Source organism: Anser cygnoides, chromosome 1, assembly GCF_040182565.1.
Source record: "Anser cygnoides isolate HZ-2024a breed goose chromosome 1, Taihu_goose_T2T_genome, whole genome shotgun sequence".
Classification (NCBI taxonomy): Eukaryota; Metazoa; Chordata; class Aves; order Anseriformes; family Anatidae; genus Anser; species Anser cygnoides.
The window spans coordinates 10,411,198-10,432,146 of record NC_089873.1 but is presented as its reverse complement, the minus strand read 5'-3'; the positions used below and the strand labels follow the sequence as shown (position 1 = coordinate 10,432,146).

The 20,949-nt window shown below is 39.5% G+C and overlaps 1 long non-coding RNA gene across 1 annotated transcript in view; it reads left to right on the top strand.

The window, feature by feature from the left end:
• The first annotated feature begins 9,713 nt into the window (after positions 1-9,713).
• LOC136786928 (uncharacterized) overlaps positions 9,714-20,949 on the top strand; it is a 44,178-nt gene continuing 32,942 nt past the window's right edge. Inside the window, exon 1 of the long non-coding RNA XR_010826548.1 lies at positions 9,714-10,028. This is a non-coding gene — a long non-coding RNA (uncharacterized lncRNA). The remainder of the gene's footprint in view (positions 10,029-20,949) is intronic.

Below are 20,949 nucleotides of genomic sequence, written 5' to 3'. Positions count from 1 at the left end.
TTGACTGTTTCTCTTCTGCCCACATGATCTGGAACTGTAACTGTGAAGTTGAACAGTCTTGCTAAATTTCTTTTTGAGGGTTCTCAGCAAAGCTGTGAGCAGGACTAAAAGCTCTGGAATTGTCTGTGTACAATATTAAAAATACATTTTATAGGGTTCATGTTAAGAATTCTATGAGTAAAAAACACATTTTAAACAAATAAACAATGTAAGTTTAATATCCGAAAAAGATGGATGCTGTCAGTCCTGTTGCTTGCCAAGGCAAAATTCTGACTTACCAACAGAAGAAATTGTCAGAGATTTTTAAGCTCTACATTTTCTATATGAATACAGATTAATTGGTGCCTAAAAGGTCTTCTTGTAAACACCCACTAATCTGTTAAAAAAAAAAAGAAAGAATGAATGATCCTGCTTACTAATAGGAATTTCCTCAGGGACTTCAATGAAAGCTGGACTAGGCAATGAACTCTTAGAGATTCTTCTGTTAAACAGCAGCACACACTTCTTGTTGTGGGGGGATTGTATTTTTCTACAAGTAATACAGAGCCAACACTTTAGGTTTGATAAAGCTTTTCTTTTCCCAGTGAAGATCAAAAGATAATGAGATTGTGGGAGTGGGAGTTTTTTTTTTTTTTTTTTTTTTTTTGCCAGATTTTCAAATGACTATTTCTAGCTTCCTACTATGTGAAATGCTGGCAGATTTCACAAGGTCTTTGCATGATCCTTTATAACTAAAATCCTTCCTCAGGTCTTCAGATATCTATTTCTACATGCTTGTGCAGAAAGTATAAATTGCAAAGTACAAATTTTGTGCAAGTACGAAATTCAACAATGAATTTTGACATTCTGAACAGGGGCAGATCTCAAAACACTTGGCTCTAAAGACCTCTGAATTGGAGGATTTTCTACTTTCACATTTGTAGGTAAGATGTTTGAGTGTCAAATAGAAGAAGACCAGGATTGTGATTCTGGGATCTGCCATTTTTAATTGGCTAAAGAATAATGTTTGCAAACCTAGAAGTATGGAATAAAAAGGGTTGCTTGTTTCTTCTTAGATGGATTTGAACAGAAGTGGCAAGCTGCAGACTTTAACTCGGTAGGTTACAGTGACTACAAGGCTTGAGGGCTGAGAGCAGCTGAGAGTACCTGTGTGGTGCTCATGGAGTGAGTTCTCTTGGCCCATGTTTCTGGGCACATGAAGACAAAAGTGATTAAGAAAAGTCAGCACAAATTTACCAAAATTTAATCAAGTGTGACCAACCTGATTGCCTTCTACAATGAAATGACCAGATCTGTAGATGATGGGATAGCAGTGTATATAATTAACCTAGACTTTAGCAAGGATTTTGACACCAGTATACTTACTTTCAGAATAAGATATTAACATCTGGATGAGTAAGTAAAAATTGTTTAGATTATTGGTCTTAGAGGATAGTTACTAATGGGTCCTTCTTTACCTGGATGCTGGTAAAAGGTGAGGTACCAGAAGGGGCTAGCCTGGGAAGAGCCGTGTTTGACATTATCAACAACCTGGAGGAGGCAATGGAGTACACTCTCAACAAGTTTTCAGATGATGCCAAATCTGGTGGGAGGGGAGAGGGCACACCAGTAGGTACACCTGAGAACAGTGGTGCCATCCAGAGGGATCTGGAGAGGCACCTGAGAAAGAAAAACTTTTTGGAGTGACTCAGACTGGAAACTGCTTGTCGGGGGGCAGCTCTGTAGAGAAGGCCCTGAGAGTCTTGGCAGACAGCAAACTGCACAGGAACCATTAGTGTGCCCTGGCAGCAGAGAAGGCCAACAGCACATTGTGCTGTATGAAAAGGAGCATGGCCATAGATCACAGAAAGTGATTATTATCCACTTATTGGACCACACCTAGATACTCATACAGTGTGGGACCTCCCCAGTCAAGGAAGACATTGACAAACTGGAGCAAGTATAGTGCAGGGACACTGAGATGGCTGGAACATCTGTCCTGTGAGGGACAGGGTTTGTTCAGCTTGGACAAGAAACGGCTTCAGCCCTTCTGTAGCTACAGGTAGCTTAGCGTTAAAACATAGCCACTCTCTTCACAACAGGCATAGGTTGCAATAACAGAACTTATGAATCTTTTTTTTTTCAGAAACTTTTCCAGGTGAAGACATTCAAGCAGTTGCACAGACTGCCCAGAGATGTTGTGCAGTCTCCATCCTTGGAGGTTTTCAAGACCTCATAGCATAGAGCAATCAGGTCTTTTTTCACAGCTGAGTCTGCTTTGAAAGGCGGGGGGCAGCACGGTCTCCACAGCCAGGGCTTGGCAGCCATGGCTTGTCCCTTCCACCCAGGAAGCAGGGCAGGCTGGAACAGCCAGGGCAGACACAGCATGGGGCATTGGGCATCTCCACAAGGTCAGGCTGGGACTTTAGCTCACAGGAGGGGCATGAATATATGTCATATGGCCTATGTTTGATCACAGAGACGGGGACCATGCAGCAGAACTGTAGCTTAGTTGTGGGCCGAGGGCCTCAGCTCAGGGCAGCTCCCTAGTCTGAGGTGGACCCTGATGGCAGCCTCCTTGCAGTCTGTCAGGGCCTTTCCCCATAGCTAAAGGGACAGGGTGCGCTAAGTGGTGTGGCTCTGCACTGTCCTGAGCTCCACAACCAGGCTGCACGTCCTGAGAACCAAGATTGCACTCAGCATCCACACACGGGCACACACGGAGACCCTCTTCCAACCTGAGTTATCTGCTGATCCCACCATATGCACACTGACAGATTTTAGCACTTAAAAATGATAATTGTTTCTGCCTACCAATGAGCTTTTTAGAATAATAAAATCATTTAATTTGGAAAAAAACTTTAAAGATCATATCATCAAGTCAACCCATCAGCCTAACACTAATGTCTGCGTGATGTGTATTCATAGTGGTAAGAGTAAAGAATAGAAGGACACAACTGGCAAAGTTAAGAAGACAACTTGCTTTCTAAGGAATACACGGCTTTTAGAGAATAACATTTTGAAAGAGAAGATTTGTTCTGTAAATTTAAGGTACTTTCACAATGTTAATTGGTCATATCTCACAATGTTCCTGCAAAGGAGGTAAGTATTGCCATATCTGCTTTGGGAATGGGAGAATACAGATACAGCAAAAGCATGTGACACATAATACAGAGAAATTATTCTTGTCTACTATACCTTCCCAAAACAGGTCTAATTGAATCATACAGTCATTGCACTGACCACAAATGAAATAAGGAAAAAACCTAACTAGTGTATGCAGAAGGAGAACACACAGTACTTGACCTATTCTGTTATATTTTCCTATTTGCTGTGAAAACAAGTTTAGGAAAACAAACAAGCAAACAAACAAAAATAAAATAATAAATAATAATAATAATAATAATAATAAAAAAACCCCAACAACCTGCCTTTCATTTAGCAGTTCACCAGGGCATACCTGCACAAAGCTTTCAGTACCTGGACAGACAGCTTTAACATTTTTTTCCAGACCTAGTCTTTATGGTAGGCTATCTGGTTGCATGTATATTAAGCCCTGAACTCTGAAAAGTAAAAAAAAAAAAAAAAAAAAAAAAAAAAAAAAAAAAGATGTTATCTGAATTTGAGAGAGAATATTGTCAGTGGTGAACAAAACATTAATCTGAGGCCCCTGTATCAGCTCAGACGTACTCAGAAAAGTCCACAGTTGCAGACACCCTTCAAATAAAAATATCTAGAGTTGAAAGGAGCAGGTGTGATTCTCTATTATGCATGAAAAGAAAACAATAAAAAGAAGGGCTCATCTTTCCACAGTTTTGGGAGCTATGGAAATAGGACTGACCCGTACCACAATTGAAAGTGAACAGCTCTACTTTACACTGCCAAAACCTGTCCTCCCAGAAGGGAGTCCTGCCGTAAGTCATATTGAAAGCTCTGAAGCACAAGACTATTTTTCTTATGAATTATTTTTGATGTATTGGATTTGGGAAGTTAAAATCTGTTTAGAGGTTGTGCAGTGTTGCGAAACTCCTCTCTAGGACAACTTTGTTACTGCTAACTTTCCTTAATATAAGTTTTCAAACAACAAAGTTTCTAAAATGTTTTATTCTCAAAGGAAATAATAAACTTCCTATCTCCAGAATTCTGAGGATATGACTGTCCAATTCTCATCCAAAGGTTAAAACTTAAGTTCAACAAGCCCTTTCATTTTAGGTATAAAACATTGCAGGATGAACTGGGCCTTTGAGATGTGAAAATTCTAGGTCTAAAGTGGACTTTATTCTCCAGCTTCTCCTGCTCATATGACCGAAAACAGATGACTAACTGAAGGTTTATTTATAAGAGTGTATTGTTATTTCGAACTCCTCTCAAGGAATGGAGTCTTTGCATAAGAGTCTGTGAATAAGAGTCTGAGTAAAGCAGATATTTGAAGGTGCTTGGCAAGAAATCTGTAGGGAAAAAAAACAAAGAAAAAAAAAAGCAGGGAATGGTCTTTAAAGATAGACTAAAGAAAAAAAAAAAAAACACAACAAAAAGACACACTCAAAAGCTACTGCAGAAAGCCAGACTATCAGCAGACATTGTAGCATGTGAACTGAGCAGTCTTGGAGTTAATCCAGAGTAATGTCAACAGTTATGATAAGATGTCTGAAATATAGCACAGGAAGGACATTTTTTCCCTTAATTAATGGGTAGAGAATCTCTCAGACTAGAATGAAAAAGACTTAACTGCCCCAGAATGGCTGAAAAGATGTTTATATATTTTATTCTTTTGTTAGAAGTAGAAGATAGTTGGAAACATGACTATCTACTTTCTTAGGGTGACCTGGAAAAAGTGCTTAGTCTGCAAATACCATGGGACTATGGAAAAGTTCATTATCCATCCACTAGTCTTTTTATAGCTTTCTATGCTCTGTCTCTCCTAGCATTCCAAATAACAACACTTTCACTCCTTCAAACATTTTAGTTTAAATCTTTCTGCAGCAATTTATGGTTGAAAAGTCATGTCTGCTCCTCTACATACATTTAATGAGATCCCTGCTTAATTATTACCTTCCATCATTGGCAGAATACATAAAAAAAAATAATAAAAAAAACAATATTAGATGTTTCTAAATTGGTTAATTATTTTATCTAGATATCTAGCACACACTGATGGCCCAGCTTTACCAAAGTCATATCCTAAATTCATGCATTCAGCCAAATAACCTACTAGGTCAGACTTGGATGTGTCCCACCTGCATGTGCTGTTATGCGGTGCCCCCTCCATGACTGCTGCAAGTCAGGTTACTGCTTATGAAAATAGCTTCTCGTTAGCGTTTTGTTGGCACACAGTCATCCTGTTATGATTAGCCTTTGATCCCCTGACCACTGCAATCACCCATGTAAATAATCCATTACCTACTTACAAGCAGCCAGCCAGATACGTATGGCTCCTTTTTGGATAAAGAAAGTGCCCTGCATCCAACTATCAGATCATAATTAGATCATGGCTGACTTAGACGAGCTTCTATTTTAAACCTGCAGCTCAGTAAGATCTCAGACACAAGCTTTTACCTTCATAGTAGAGCTTGCCATCAGCTTCATATCATCAGTTTTGTCTAGAGCCAATTGCTGAATCGTGAGATGCTGATTTATCTCAGCCTTCACATACAAGCCCTGAAAGTTGCCTTCAACAGAAGGAGCTGTACCTTCATGGAAATTTATCTTCTCAACATTTTAAAATGATTTTACCAAATTAAAAAAAAAAAAAAAAGTCTAATCTTTCTGGTTTGTGCAATCATGCAGCTTCCAAGCTGATGTTTCCTATTGAAAATGGAAGTATTCATAGAAATAAAGAGAAAAAGAGAGTTGTATTGAAACTTTCAAAGAAAAAAACAAAACTAAAATTTTCATGAGGTTCATTGCTTGTTATTCAGCCTTCAGGCCCACCTCAGAGACATTGTTTGTTATTAAAGCTCACTAGCAATTTTTTCATAGAATCTTCCACTCTCTGTAGGCCTTCTTTTTCTGTGTGAGTTTGGACAGGAGCTCCTTGTTCATCCATGTAGGCCTCCTGGCATTTTTGCCTGACTTCCTCTTTGTTGGGATGCATCACTTCTGAGGTTGGAGGAGGTGATCTTTGAATATTAACCAGCTTTTTGGTTCCCTCTTCCCTCCAGGGCTTTGTCCCATGGGACTCTACCAAGCAGATCCCTGAAGAGGGCAAAGTCTGCTCTCCCAAAGGCCAGGGTAGCAAGCTTGCTGTGCTCCCTCCTTACCGCCCCCTGGATCCAAAATTGCAGCATTTCGTGATGACTTCAGCCAAGGCCGCCCTTGACCTTCACATTCCCCACCTGTTGGTGAGAATGAGATCCAGCACTTCCCCTCGCTTTGTTGGTTCCTCTGTCACTTGGAGAAGGAAGTTGTCATCAATGCATTCCAGGAACCTCGTGGATTGCCTATGTCCTGCTGTGCTGTCACTCCAACAGATAATCAGGGTGGTTGAAGTCCCTGATGAGGACCAGGGCTTGTGAACATGAGGCTGCTTCTGTCTGTCTATTGAAGGCCTCATCTGCTTGGTCTTCCTTATCAGGTGGCCTGTAGCAGACCACCACTATAATGTCATCTGTCCCTGCCCTTCCTCTAATCCTGACCCATCAGCTCTCTACCAGCTCCTCATCCATCCCCAGGTAGAGCTCCATGCCCTCCAGCTGCTCATTGACACAGAGGGAAATTTCTCCTCCTTGTCTCCCCTGCCTGTCCTTCCTAAAGAGCCTGTATTCTTTCATTCCAATGCTTCAGTCATGGGAGCCGTCCCACCATGTCTCCATAATGCCAATGAGGTCATAACCCTGCAGGCATGCATACATCTCTTAACTCCTTTTGTTTATTCCCCATGCTACATGTATTAGCATAGAGACATTCAGGTTGGGTCCCCAATGAGGCTGGCTAACTGGCTGGAATGGCTGGAATTCCTTTTTGCTGCTCTTCAAGTGCCAGCACCTTTCTCCAGGCTTTGAACATCTGTTACTGACACTGGTATCAGACTGGGAGGAGCGGGGTGGATTGAGTTTCTCCTCCCCCAGCAGCCCTAGTTTAAAGGGCTAGTTAAAGCTTGCCAGCTTGGCAAGCCTATGACCCAAGATGTTCTTCCCCTTCTCCAAAAGGTGGACAGCAGACCCCAGCAGACCAGGTTTCTCAAAGCCAGTCCAATGGTCTAAGTAGCCAAATACCTGCCTGTGGCACCAGTCCTGTAACCATCCATTGATTTGCCAGATTCAGCTGGCCCTTTCAATCGTCTTCATTTTGGCTGTCAGGACTGATGAAAAAAACTTTTATATTACTGAAAAAAACTTTTATATTGCTGAACAAAGTTGCAGTTCCTTCTGATTCTAAGTTTTGTTTGTATTAACACTCTTGATTCTTTCCATCCCTCTTAAATTATAATGTGAAGAAGAATCCTCTGCATAATCTCAATGCTTTCATTATCTGGCTTTCCTCCTACAGACATCTGATATTAAATCTCTTTCTTAGTATTGTCCCAATATTTGACATTTACCATTGTAGCATTTATCTTTCAGTAGGCACATCTTTGTTGACTTTCCTTCTAGACCAAATATTTATTGTACAGTCCTTACCATAGTTATATCTAATCCTGCCAACCTTTCCAACTACAGCAGCCAGATATTATTTTTCAAAAACCTATTAACCTAAAACTAATAAATAAGGACCTCATGAGTTCAGTCTTTTCTCACCTTTGGTGTTAGCACTGAGTGAATGCTGGATAGATTGAAGCCCCTTTACATGCTGTAAATGAGTAACAGCTGTTCCTGACATATCTAGGAAACTTGGCAAATTAGACCACCTCACATTTGATGAAGCTGCAGGTGGGGGATGACAGGTTTCGTTTGTGGTCCTCAAATCAGTTCCCTTGAATTAATGCTCTGCATCAAAGCCAATCCTATTTTTAACTTTCTGATGAAGAGAGAAAAGGAAAGGAGAAAGATGAATGCAACTTAGATAACAGATTTACCTGAATAACCAATATACCTGCTACATTAAATATGATGCAGAACCACCATAAACAATGCTTGTGTATATACTGAAGTGTCTGCTGCCTGGAACACGTTGAATGATGGGCTGTATCAAAAGCTTGATGAAATAGCAATACATCATACACACACTAAGAGACAATAAATCATGTTATGGGGTGCAATGAATGAATCAAAATGAGCCAATGTTAAGTTACGGGAAAAGGGATCTATCCATACTTTCTGCCCCAGCACTGGGGCAGACATAGACAGTAACTACAAGGTTTGATTTGAAATTTTATACCATAAATTTGAAGTTTTGAAATAAAAAAGACTGTTCCTTTTGTTCCATATCTCCTTTTGCTTTATTTTCTAATGTAATGCATGAAAAATCTGAATATTTGGAATTTTGCTTTGTTTTATTTTAAATTCTGTCAGAAGTACAGTAATTTGAATAACTTCATGTCAGTCATTTATAAACATTGTGTGCATCTGCTCAGGATCTATCCTTCTAAATTTGTTCTGCAAAAATAATCACCACTTAAATTCTTTTCTGCTTAGAGACTGAGTTTCAGAATATAGTAGATGGAACGTATGTATTAAAACTTGAGAAATTGTACAAAAGATTCTGAGGCCCAGAAAACTTTATAAAAAAAAGCAGCACAGTCTTCCAATTCTAAAGAATCAAAAACTCTTGTTCTAAAAATCTCAACTGTTTATTCAATGACTGCTCAGCAACATATGACTTTGAAGGACACGTTAAGCAATAAGAACAGCTGGTAACTGAATTCTCTTTGTCCACTTAAAATTCTCTAAAAAGAGAATTATAATTTCTTCCAATTATACTTCCAACTTGAAAGAATACCTACAGAATATTATAATAGCTTAATATTAATTGGCATTTCTAACCCTGCAAATTAAAGGAATTAATAAAAAATTGTCAGAGTTGCAGGCCTGGCTTAAATGTCAGCCCAATAACTAGAAAAGTCCCATCTAATAGAGTGGTTTGTTTCATAGTCTAACAATGGAAACCTGGTCAGGCTTAAAAACTAAATATTGCAATTAAAAGCATATGGGTTATCCTTGCTCCCACTTGACACTCTGTGAGGGCCAAATCTGTGTTTGCTGAATGTCATAAGCCCATTGTTCCCTTGAAACATTCCCCAGAGTGTCATAGTGTGGTCCTTTAAAATGTGTTATTCATTTCTTTTTAAACTATCTGCCTTAAAATTGTTTGTCTGTTTTGTTGTGTACAATCCAATAGTCCCTTGTGAAGAGTATTTCACAGAGGTTGAAAAAATGGTTGAACAGTGATGCTTGGTAAAAACATTATTAGAAATGTAGTGTTCCACGTTAACTTTGACTGGTAGTTTTTTTTTTTTTTTTTTTTTTTTTTCCCTAGCTCTCCCTTTGGACCCCTTTTTCTTCCAACTCACAGTAGCCTTGCTACTGCTGTCTGCACCTTTTCCTTAACAGCAGAGGGACTTCGAAAGTTTGCCTTCTATGAGAAGGATTAAAATGGGAGTTGCAAGAGACCTCCTAGCCAGGGAATTTTTTTCTGAAATTATCAGTGTCTGAAGATAAGCAGCTTTAAATGTTGCTTCTTCTTAGGACCATATAAGGCCTAATGTCTCCATTCACTCACAGCCATGTGGACCTCTTTTATATTATAGCTTTTGTTGGAAGAACAAAAAAGTGGAAAGACTAAGCACTCCCACATTCTTTTAAAGTCTGAAACATCACAGCAACCACAATCCTGATGAAGGGTGGTCAAGGAAAGCACTAAGCTGTTACAAAGCTTTTATAAACAACCAGAACTTCAAGGCTTCCTCAAAAATTTGCAATTCTTAGTCCATTAAAATATTGATTTTTCTGAATACCCTGCGCACTCACTTTTCTCTTGGGACACCAGTAATCTAGCTCTTCCTTTAATAAGATGTTCTATGCACTATTTCAGATTGTTACATCAACTTTTTGCTGTCAAAGAGAGTGTGCAGAAAGAAGGGCTATGGGAAGGAGCTCAGGTGAACGTGTAAGGTAAGCACTTTGTATAGATTACATTTCTACTGAAATGAAAACTTGTGATGAGTGAAACCTGGAAGTCAGTGACTCCAAAATATTGTAGAGGAACCTAACATATGGGCATTGCTTTTGCAAACATGATAATGTGTTGTGTATGTAGCGCAATCCATGTCAAAACCAAAAGATTTGTATTGCATTGGTAACACCACCTCCTAAAATGTTATAAAACACTCTGAGTTCTTTTTTAATGTATCAGATAGACTGAATCCACTTCCAAATTATCCACGTTTCACAAGCGTTACAACAGAATGATAGTAAAGAGCTCTTTTCTCCATTGCAGTCATGAGAATCTGAAGCTCTGTGGCTAGCTCTAAACTGAGGGACCTGGGAGAACTTCTGTGCTATCCTCAGTTGTATTGCCATGGGGCTTTTCTCCCATTGCCTTGGAAATCTGGATATTTCGGCCAGAAGGAAGCTCAGGAAAATTACAGATAACTTTTTTACTTAGGAGATGGGAAGCCAGAACACACCATGGTATACACAATATTCTGAGCAAGTGATTGGTTTGTCACAAGTCAAATGAGAAATTTTCATCACAAAAATAATTTTGGACTTAGTTCCTGGTAGCATTTTTAACCACTAATGTCAGTAAAACTGTGGACAAAGCAAAGCTCCTGCAAAAGCAGGCTATAGTTCTAACTTGAAATCACTTTGGGATTCTTGCAACAGAGGATGTAGGAGTGAGCTGCAAATTCTAATTTCTAAACGTGTCTAGTTCTAAACGTGTCTAGTTCAGTTATTTATTTATTTATTTATTTATTTATTTATTCTGCATTTGAAAAATACAGCAGTAAGTAGAACTGGAGATTCCTACCTCTCTATTTACCAGAGAGTTAAAGGATGTTACCAGTTGCTGTGGTCACTGAACTTAATACTATCTTGTCCACCCCAGCATGCCTCAGCTATCAGCTTAGAGGAATTTCCATGCTTCCAGCAAAGGTGCCAGTCCTGTTGGTAGTTCTGTCCTACACACAACAGTCCACTAGAAAAAAATGAACTAGGAAACCAATTGAAAAAATGACTTGACAATAATATTAATATATGACTGCTACCTACCTGGGGACAATCCAAATCCCTTCCATAATATGTTAGAGTTGAAACACCCCACACAGCTCTTCCTGTGTCATCCAGTCTCTTAGGAAAAAAAGCAAAAGCTGTTAAGAATATAATCTAAAACTGTTCACAGGTCTGAGCTGAGAAAAACAAGCAAGCAAAAGACCTCATGCACAATTATGTAATTAGAATTCTGTTTGAAACTGACATTGTTCATTTCCATAAGAGAATTAGGCATTCATTACTTTCATTACACTCCATTCTGCTAATATGATTCATCTTATATGTTTAAAAATGAAGTCATTTAACTAGTATTGGCCATAAACCATACTTCTAATAAAAAAGAAGCCATTTAACTACTATTGGCCATAAACCGTAATTCTAATTACTCACTTCACAAATGTTCATTTGTCATCTAATTCTTTGATTTTTCTGCTTTAGACTATAACAAGAATAGAATAAGAGACCTTAGCCGATGCCAAAGGATATTTATCTTTGATCACTGTAATCCATCAAATGTCCTAGTGAGCCAAAATGGAATCTGCAATCCTCTTAACAATTGCTATTGATTTGAAAATGTTGATATTTTGGGTAACCCCCTGAGAAATATCTTTCTTCTCTTGTGTAGCACTGAGGAGTGATCAAATACATGAATTTATATTCTCTTATAGCAAATGATGTAAAGGCAGGAATAGATTAGACTGCAGCACACAATTAACTTAGGGCAGGCTATAACGCAGGAAGATATAATGCTGTATGGAACACTTATGCCCTATTAGCAAAAACCAAGCTGATAGAATCATTGCCTTAAATCAAATCTTAACCATCCTAGCCAATTACAACTCTGGCTGAGATGTGCAGTAAACGGATAAGGCATAATAAATCTTTCTCTTGTACTAGACGCATCGAGATACAAATGTGCTTGACTGCGTAGTATTATCCTACAGCTGAGTCTCATGACACTTCATATCTCACTCTGCAGCAAGATTTTAAGCAAGCATATGCTAAATGGTTTAATACAAGTTCAGGTGGTGACAAATAGCCTCCTTTTGCCAAAGACATTTCCAGCATGCTGCCGGTCACATATGATGTTACAATCTTTGTTACTTCAGTCTGCAAAAGCACAGGAGAATGAGAGGACTCATCATCTATAGCTGGAATCCACATCATGGATTACTCACTTTACTGTGCAATTTTATTTTGAAAACAAAGAGGTAAAATTGATCAGTTTTATTTCATATTTCTCAGATAATAGCTGCGTATTGTTTGTTTGGCCTTCCAGCAGCAGACAGCAACACATAAATCCAAATAAAATCCTGTAAATCTCACTACTTACATATGACTACCATTCTTCAGAAAAACAGCTTGAGCCCAAGCTATTGCCATTTATTTGCTGTAATGGATGATTTGTATTGGAAATGTGATGATTCCTACTTTCTAAAGTGATGTAAGACCTGTGTAAGTGTGTAAGTGCACATTATCAGATACTGTCATTGTACAGTATTAAGCTTTATTCTGAAGAAAATGGTAGATTTAAAATTAACAGGCTAAATTTGTAGCCACAGAAGTTAATGCCATTGCTTAAAGTCCACTTTCCAATCATAATGTAGCAGCGAAAGGTTAATTCTAGATAAGCAGGCATTTTTTCCATGAAGTAGAATGTCCTCTCTCAGTTAGAATACAGGATTATTTGTATGTTTGCATATGGTTACCAGTCAGTTTTTTCTCAGTAAAGCAGTTACATGCATTAGCTGAGTTAGTCTGATTTATTGTTTTCCCTTCTCAGCGATACAGCAATCAAATCTCTGCTTTCTCAGAGAACATTATCCGATTAAAGCAGTGGTCTGGCAAACGTACTGTGCAGAAATCACAGCCATATACTAATTAGGCAGATTTTTTTTATTCTTATTATTATTTTTAATGTTGTACAACTGTTATAAAAACCTTTCATTTCAGGTTTCTTATCAGCTGGATATAACATTGACATTATGGTTGCCTCAACACTGGTCCAATTCCTTCCCTGTTTTTCCCCTGGGTCACATTAAATAGATTTTACTGGAAAAAGGACTGTCATACAAATGTTAAGTGCACTATATCAGGCAAAGTGGGAATGCAGGGGGATTGTTGGAAAAGCTGAGTCATATCTGAGCTGCCAGCAATGAAAAAGGGCAATATTACAATATCTGCATGGATATACTTAAATAGAAAAGGGACGGGCATAGCCAAACACAACTGGAGCACATTCAAGAAGCATCTGACTGATAAGAATTTGAGCATGTGTAATGTTATTTTTATAATAAACATTCTGGCCAAATAAGCACTTGGCAGTTTTTCTCTGAGACTGTTTTTTAATGTTGTTGTTGGCCCCAGTTTCATTAGCCTAAGGCATGTTGGTGGTTTTGTAAAGTAGCAATACCCCTAAATTACTCTTGTATCATAGTTGTCATGGTGATAAATGAAGAGAGATTAATTAGATATATATTTAAATGAACTCTATTGACTTTAAAGGCTTTTTATAGGCTGAGATTTCACTGTGGCTTGGAAGTGGTGTCATGGTGAGGGAAAACTTTTGTCTGGAAACTTCTGAAGTTTAAACCCCTGGAAACACACATGAGAAAGCGCTGGAGAAATATGGTTTCAAACATAGCGCCTGGGTGCCCCTTTGTGGGCTGTGATGTTATTGCACTGGTGAGGACTGACAAGGTATCTGTAGGATTTCATTACCCAAGATTACTGGTATCTGTCTGATGTTTATACACTTTGCAAAAACATGTCATTTTGAAATTACACTTTTGCTGCTTCGGTATCTTTGCTGTCTCATTACGTGATATAAACTATCCACCCGATATTCTATTGCAGCATAGTACTTTATTAAAATACAAGGCAGATTAATGTTATGAGTCATTTATTAAACACATTTAAGGCAAAACACAGCAGCAAAAAGAGAAATATTACTGACTACGGGGAAATATAAGCAGAGACCACAGAAACAGGAACAGTTATTAGCAGATATAAGAGAAGTAATCTTCCATCCAGAGAAGAAAAACAGAATCTTGGTGCTACTCATACAGCCCTAGAGATATAATGTATTAGAAAAAGGTCTAGCTGATGAATCTATACTTCTAAATATTTCTGAATAATAATAGCTTTTACAGTTGAATTTATCATAGAATCACAGAGTGGCTGAGATAGAAAGGGACCTTTGGATGTCATCTTGTCCAACCCACTGTTCCATTCAAGCAGGGCCACCTAGAGTCACTTGTCCCAGACCACATCTAGACAGCTGTTGAATATCTCCAAGAATGGAGATTCCTCAACCTCTCCAAGCAACCTGTTCCACTGCTTGGTCGCCCTCACAGTAAAAAAAAGTGTCTCTGGATGTTCAGAGAAACCTCATATCTTTCAGCTTTTGCCCATGACCTCTTGTCCTGACACTCGGCATCACAGAAAAAAAAGCCTGCTTCCATCTTCTAACACCATCCTATCTGGTATTTATACGCACTGATAAGATACCTTCTGAGCTTTCTCTTCTCCAGGCTGAGAAACTCTGTATCTCTTAGACTCTCCTCATATGTCAGGTGCTCCAAGCCCTTAATCATCCTTCTGGCTGGACTTGCTTCAGTATGTACAGGTCTCTCAGCCCTGTATGTTTGTGTCTCTCAGCCCTGAAGTGGACCCAGAACTACAAGTGTATCTCACCAGTGCTGAGCACACGCACATGATCATCTCCCTCAACCCGATAATGCAGCCCGAGAGGTTGTTGGCCTTCTTTGCTGTGAAGGCATATTGCTTGCTTGTGTTCAACTTGGTGTCCACTAGTATCTCACCAGAGCATTTTCTGTACAGCTGCTTTCTAGCTGGCTGACCCTCAACCTGTGCTAGTAAAAGGGGTTATTCCTCCCCAAGCACAGGCCTTGGCATTTCACTTTGTTGAGCTTCACAAAGTTCCTGTTGGCTCACTTTTTCATCTTTTAGAGGTTGCTCTGGATGGCAGCACAATGGTATAGTGTATCAACCATTCTTCCTAATTTTGTACTGTCTTCAAACTTGCTGAGGCTGCACTCTGTTCAGTCATCCAGGCCACTAATGAATGTATTGAATAGTATTGGTCCTGAGGTGAATTTCTGGGGTGCTCCTCCAGTGACTGGCCTCTGCCTGGACTTCAGGTTGCTGATTACTATCCTCTGTGACCAGCAGTTCATCCAGCTTTCAATCTATCTTACTGTCCATTTGTCTAGTCCATACTTAATCATTTTGTCTGAGGATATTATGGGAGATAGTGTTGAAAGCCTTACTAAAATCAAGACAGAATCATCCCCTATTCTCCCCTCTTTCACTGCCCTAGTTATTTCCTTGAAGAAGGCTATTAGGTTGGCCAGGCATGATTTTTCTCTTTCTGAATTCACGCTGACAACTCCCTCTTGTCCTTCACATGTTTGGAAATGGTTTACAGGAGAACTGGTAGCATCACCTTTCTAGAAACAAGATGTGGTTGACTGACCTGTTGTTCCCTGGATCCTCCTTGCCTGTGTTGAAGATAGCAGTGACATTTGCTATTTCACAGTCCTCAGAAACCTTCCCTGATTGCCATAACCTTTCGGTGATTGTAAAGAGTAGCCTCTCAATGACATCAGCCAGCTCTCTCAGCATTTTGTAGGTACTTCCCGTCTGTCCACTTTGTTTAAATGTTCTGTAGCTTGATCATCCTCTACAGAGGGTAAGCCTATTTATTCCCCGATTAAGACTGATGATTCATTGTGATCTTTCAGAAATAGAGAAAAAATAGACTTGAAGAACAGATATCACAAAAGAATCATACAGAGAGAATCATCTCACTTGTGCTTCTATAGAACCAAGATTTAGAGTAAACCACGCTGTTCATTATTATTACTCTTTAAGAAAATATTTGAAAATATTAAACAGAAAACAGCAGTGGTGTTTCTTAGCCCCTCTTGTTTTCCAGCATATGCCATGGGCTGGACCACATTGCTCTGGTCCATAGCTCTGGCTGTGCCAATACTGTGCACCGTGGTTATTTCTCACATGCTATTTCAGTATATTTCACTCAAGTCTGGAAGGAATGCAGACATCAAAACAACTGAATTTCCAGTAAGGCAGGTCTTTTAGATTTGGTTGGCTTCACTGTGTGAAATGTCCATTAAGAGCTTAGTTTTAATATAAGAGCTTCATGCCTGATAAGTTTTATCACAACACCAAAGAGAAATTTAGAAAATCAAAATCAACAAGACCATGCTCTGAATACATAGAATCATATCAGAGAATCATAGAATGGTTTGGGCTGGAAGGGACCTTAAAGACCATCTAGTTCCAAGCCCCCTGCCATGGGCAGGGACACCTCCCACCAGATCACGTTGCCCAAAGCCACATCCAGCCTGGCCTTGGGCACTGCCAGGGATGGGGCATCCACAACTTCTCTGAGCAACCTGTACCAGTGCCTCACCAGCCTCAGAGTAAAGAACTTCTTCCTAATGTCTAATTTTAATCTACCCTCTTTTAGTTTAAAGCCATCCGATTGCCCTATCACTACACACCCTGATGCTGTCCTATCACTACACTCCCTCCCCAGCTTTTCTGTAGTCCCCCTTTAGGTATTGGAAGACTGCATTAAGATCTTCCTGGAGCCTTCTCTTCTCCAGCTGAACAACCCCAACTCTCCTGGCCTTTCCTCATAGGAGAGATGCTCCAGCTCTTTGATATCATCTTTGTGGCCCTCCTCTGAACTCATTCCAGTATGTCCGTGTCCTTCTTGTGCTGGGGCCCCAGAGCTGAACACAGGGCTCCAGCTGGGGTCTCATGACAGCAAAGCAGATGGGGACAATCCCCTCCCTCACCCTGCTGGCCGCACTGCTTTTGATGAAGCCCAGGGCACGGTTGGCTTTCTGGGCTGCAAGCACACACTGCCGGCTCATGTTGAGCTTCTCATCAACCAACACCCCCAGGTCCTTCTCCACAGGGCTGCTCTCAACCCATTCTCCACCCAGAAAGGATTTGTGCTTGGGATTGCCCTGTCCCAGGTGCAGGACCTTGCACTTGGCCTTGTTGAACCTCATGAGGTTTGCACAGGCCCACTTCTCAGGCCTGTCCTGTTCCCTCTGGTTGGCATCCCTTCCCTCCAGCAGTTTAGAGCTGAAGTGCGTACTGAAATATATTACTGTCAATTATCCTTGTTACTTGTCGTTACCTGTCTACTAGTTTTTCCTCTCCCTGATTACTTTTTCTTTCATTTTCTTTCAAAGGTCAGATGGGTGTTGCCACAGTACATTCCATGCTCTGTCTTCCTTTCTCTTTTACTCAGTGTTTTTAAAACACCAAACCACTTTTCTCATAAGTCAGTATAATTTATCTGCAGAATCCTGTTCCTCCTCTGTGCCTCTCTTTTCTCACTGCATTCTTAATTCTTTTCTGCCAAATGGCACATCTTAAACTGGAGAAGTGCAGAATGTCACAATACAAATTCTAGACTTAAAAGCTTAGAAAAAAAATAATCAATATTGCCAATTCCATGAGGTAGAAAGGTACCTTGCATATCAGGCTGCTAAAACCATTTTCCGCAGTCTGCTCGCAATAACCAATGATGAGTGCAAACACCATCCAGTGACTGGTGCCAAGGAAATTATATCACAACTCTTTTATGGTGTTCTCTGGAAAGAAGAAAACCCCTCAAGCAAACCTCTGTTCTCCCATGCCCCGCTCCAAACTGCTCTTCGTTCTGTATATGAATCCCATTATCACAGCTCCTGGCTTCATTCAGGAGTGCTGTACCTCTGTCAGCCGGTCGTCTTGTCTCGGTCAGTCCTTGGCCTTATTCAGGCCCGTGTCTTAGATGAGTTCCACTGCCTGCTTCCTTTCTTACAGTTAACTTTTTCAAGCAACAACAGAAATTCTTACCAGCTCTCCCCAGGTCTTAATAAGCAGCATTAACTTTTGTCTTGGTTCCCATTTTAAATGTGGCTGCAACAATAACAACTAGAATAACTTGTTTTTAATGGAAACTGTATTTACGTGGACAATGCTGCCTTTCGCATAGTTCATGGCTGAGAACATAAATCAAATTTTCAAGTTTTCTACATATTGTAGAAAGTGATTCAGAGAGTTGTTTATCCTTTTTGTACCGAAACAGATATAACTGAAAGAACAAGGGTTCAAAGTCAACAAGTTCCTCTTGCATGAATCTCTAGCAGCACAGCCGTGTACCTAGCTTTATAGAGAGCAGTGTCAATGAAATTAGATAAAGATGTCCACCATAAACCAGATTCTCATAAAGTCCTGGACACAATGTCCATGAGATACAACATCTCAAGAGAGAGCAGCACGTCTGCTTTCAGTACAGAATAAACCTTTGATGACAATCATCATTGTAGTATATCTGAAACATCTTTTAAAAATAAAAAGGAATCTGGAAGTTAATTCACTTGTGGTTGACTTAGGAGAGTTAGCACATATGTAAGGAAATTAAATCTTAGGCAAATTACTGAATCTACAGTCATCTTTAGTTCTCTGCTTATAAAAAAGGGATAATATTTTCTAGTCTAGCAGGTATGCCAGTATTCTATGTAGATAAAATGATGAGGGATAACATTCAAAATAAAATTTAGTTGTGCAACCTTAATTCTGCATTTATGCAGTGTGACATAGCATTTTAGCACTTGTTTGCAATCTTTGTTTAATCAAATTTTATATGTCATACATATTCTTTTTAATTGAATCTAGATTCTCAGGTAGAAGTTGACTATTTATTATTATTATTTTTCAATTTTCTAAGGCCTAACATAGGTGATGCCTCATAGAAATGCAAGATATAGACTAAGGGAGGAAAACCCACTCAGCCTAATGAAATACAAACATTTGGATGCCTTACTCAGCTGTCTCTGCATGAGATCCAGTCCTCTTAATTTACTACCTCTCTCCCTCTTCACAAGGAGATCCAATTAAATTGGTTTCTGGCAGTTTAGGAAACCATGCAGAAATGTCTGTCATCTCCATCCCGTTGGGAGAAAACATAGATCACACTTACCAAGAGCACATTTAATGGTATGGTGCATGCCAGTCTTGTTTTGTCTTTACATAACTGCCCAGAAGCCAAATCACTTACCCAGGAAGTGAGACTGTTCTACACATCCACAGGAACTGAGCTCAGAGTATAAAAGGAGGATCTACCCATAGATTATCCTGGTGAAAGCACTCCCGCAACGAGTATTGTGGGAAGTGTAAAGTTTCAAGCCCAACTTCCTGCAATGTGTGCGTTGTATTACATCATTGCTAGATTTGTTAAAATGACCCCCCAGGGCAGGGACCAGATGTCTCTCCTTCATGGTTGTGTCAGGCCTCTGGCTCTCTCCCTGATTCTTGCTCTCCTGACTGCACACTGGCTGACCTTCAGCTCAAAGCAGGAAAGCATTTTTACTCAGGTTTCTCCATGGTGCTTAGTGCACTCCTGTAGGATGGGGTTATAAAAGGTCACTTTCTCAGTCAGATAGGAATCAAACTTGGCACGTATGTGAGAGGTGAGCAAAGCTGCCGCTTCATCACATGAAGGTAGTTGTAGCCTTGACTCTTTCTGTTTCTTTGGACATCTCCAGAGAACCGAAGCAGAACAGAAACGGCTGTCTATCTAAGCAGGATTGCATTAGATGCTCTGCATCTTCACAGAGCAAGCAATTCAAAACAGTCACAGGTGACTGAGATTACATGAAATGAGGTTGCTGTGGTTGCAGAAACCTTCAAGCAAAGTAGGGAAGTATCAAAAATCAGAGACCTATATGTTTAGGCAAAACAAAATTGTTGTCTTGCAATATTCTGTGTCTAATCCTAAACTGAACATTTTACTCTACTTTCTTTTGTGAAATAAAGGTGCTTTTAACACGTTATTTGTTTGCTTGCTTGGTTTTGTCAAATACAACACTGTGGTTACTAACATGACAACTAATCAGACCGTTGACTTTCCTATTTAAAGTGAAATAATAAGAAAGAAGAACACAGCTTGTGAGGGCATGTGGTTAACCAAAATTTACTGTGATATGTACAACCACCATTGAATCAGCTGAAGGTGCAGTGGGGAATCAATCTCAGCCCATGTAAAAATTGGACACAAACTCTAGTTTGAGAATCTGCAAAAACGTGATTGCTTTTTCTTTTTTCCCCACTTTTTTTTTTTCTTTTTTTTTTTTTTTTTCTTCAGGGTGCTAACTCTATCAGATTCTCAAATGCTTAAAACTTAATCATCATCAGTAGCTGTGTAGAAGACTGAAGGACAATTGTAGCAGGGCTGTTTATCTGCTTGGATAGGATTCATTTCCTCAGCTCTTATTTGACACAAAAACAGATGTACCTCTGTCATTCCTCTGACCTCTGTGGCAAGATGAACAGCTCAGCTGATACATTTATTGATCAGAGAAAGAAGCACTCCATGGGAAATAAGCTATAGATGCCTTGCTGTGAAATTGAAGATTTAACATCTGTCCCATGCAGATGGTAATTAATCTTGAATCTGTAATGCCCACAATTGGTTGGTTGACAACATTACTTTCTTAATCTGGGAGCACGGATAAACAAATGTATTGGATTGCTCTGTGGGTAACATTTTATGAATGTGTTATAATTGCATATGCAGCCCATAAATCAGATAGATTTCTCATCTACATTGCTAATTGTGTTTATTATTGGAAATGCTTCTCATGTTGCTTGGTATTCACTAACTGGTTGATTTCCCACTGTTGCAATCCCATAGCCTTGTAGAAATTAAAATCTTTACTGCTGCAAATATTTTAGGAACTATTAAATATTCTCCCAATTCTAAATACCT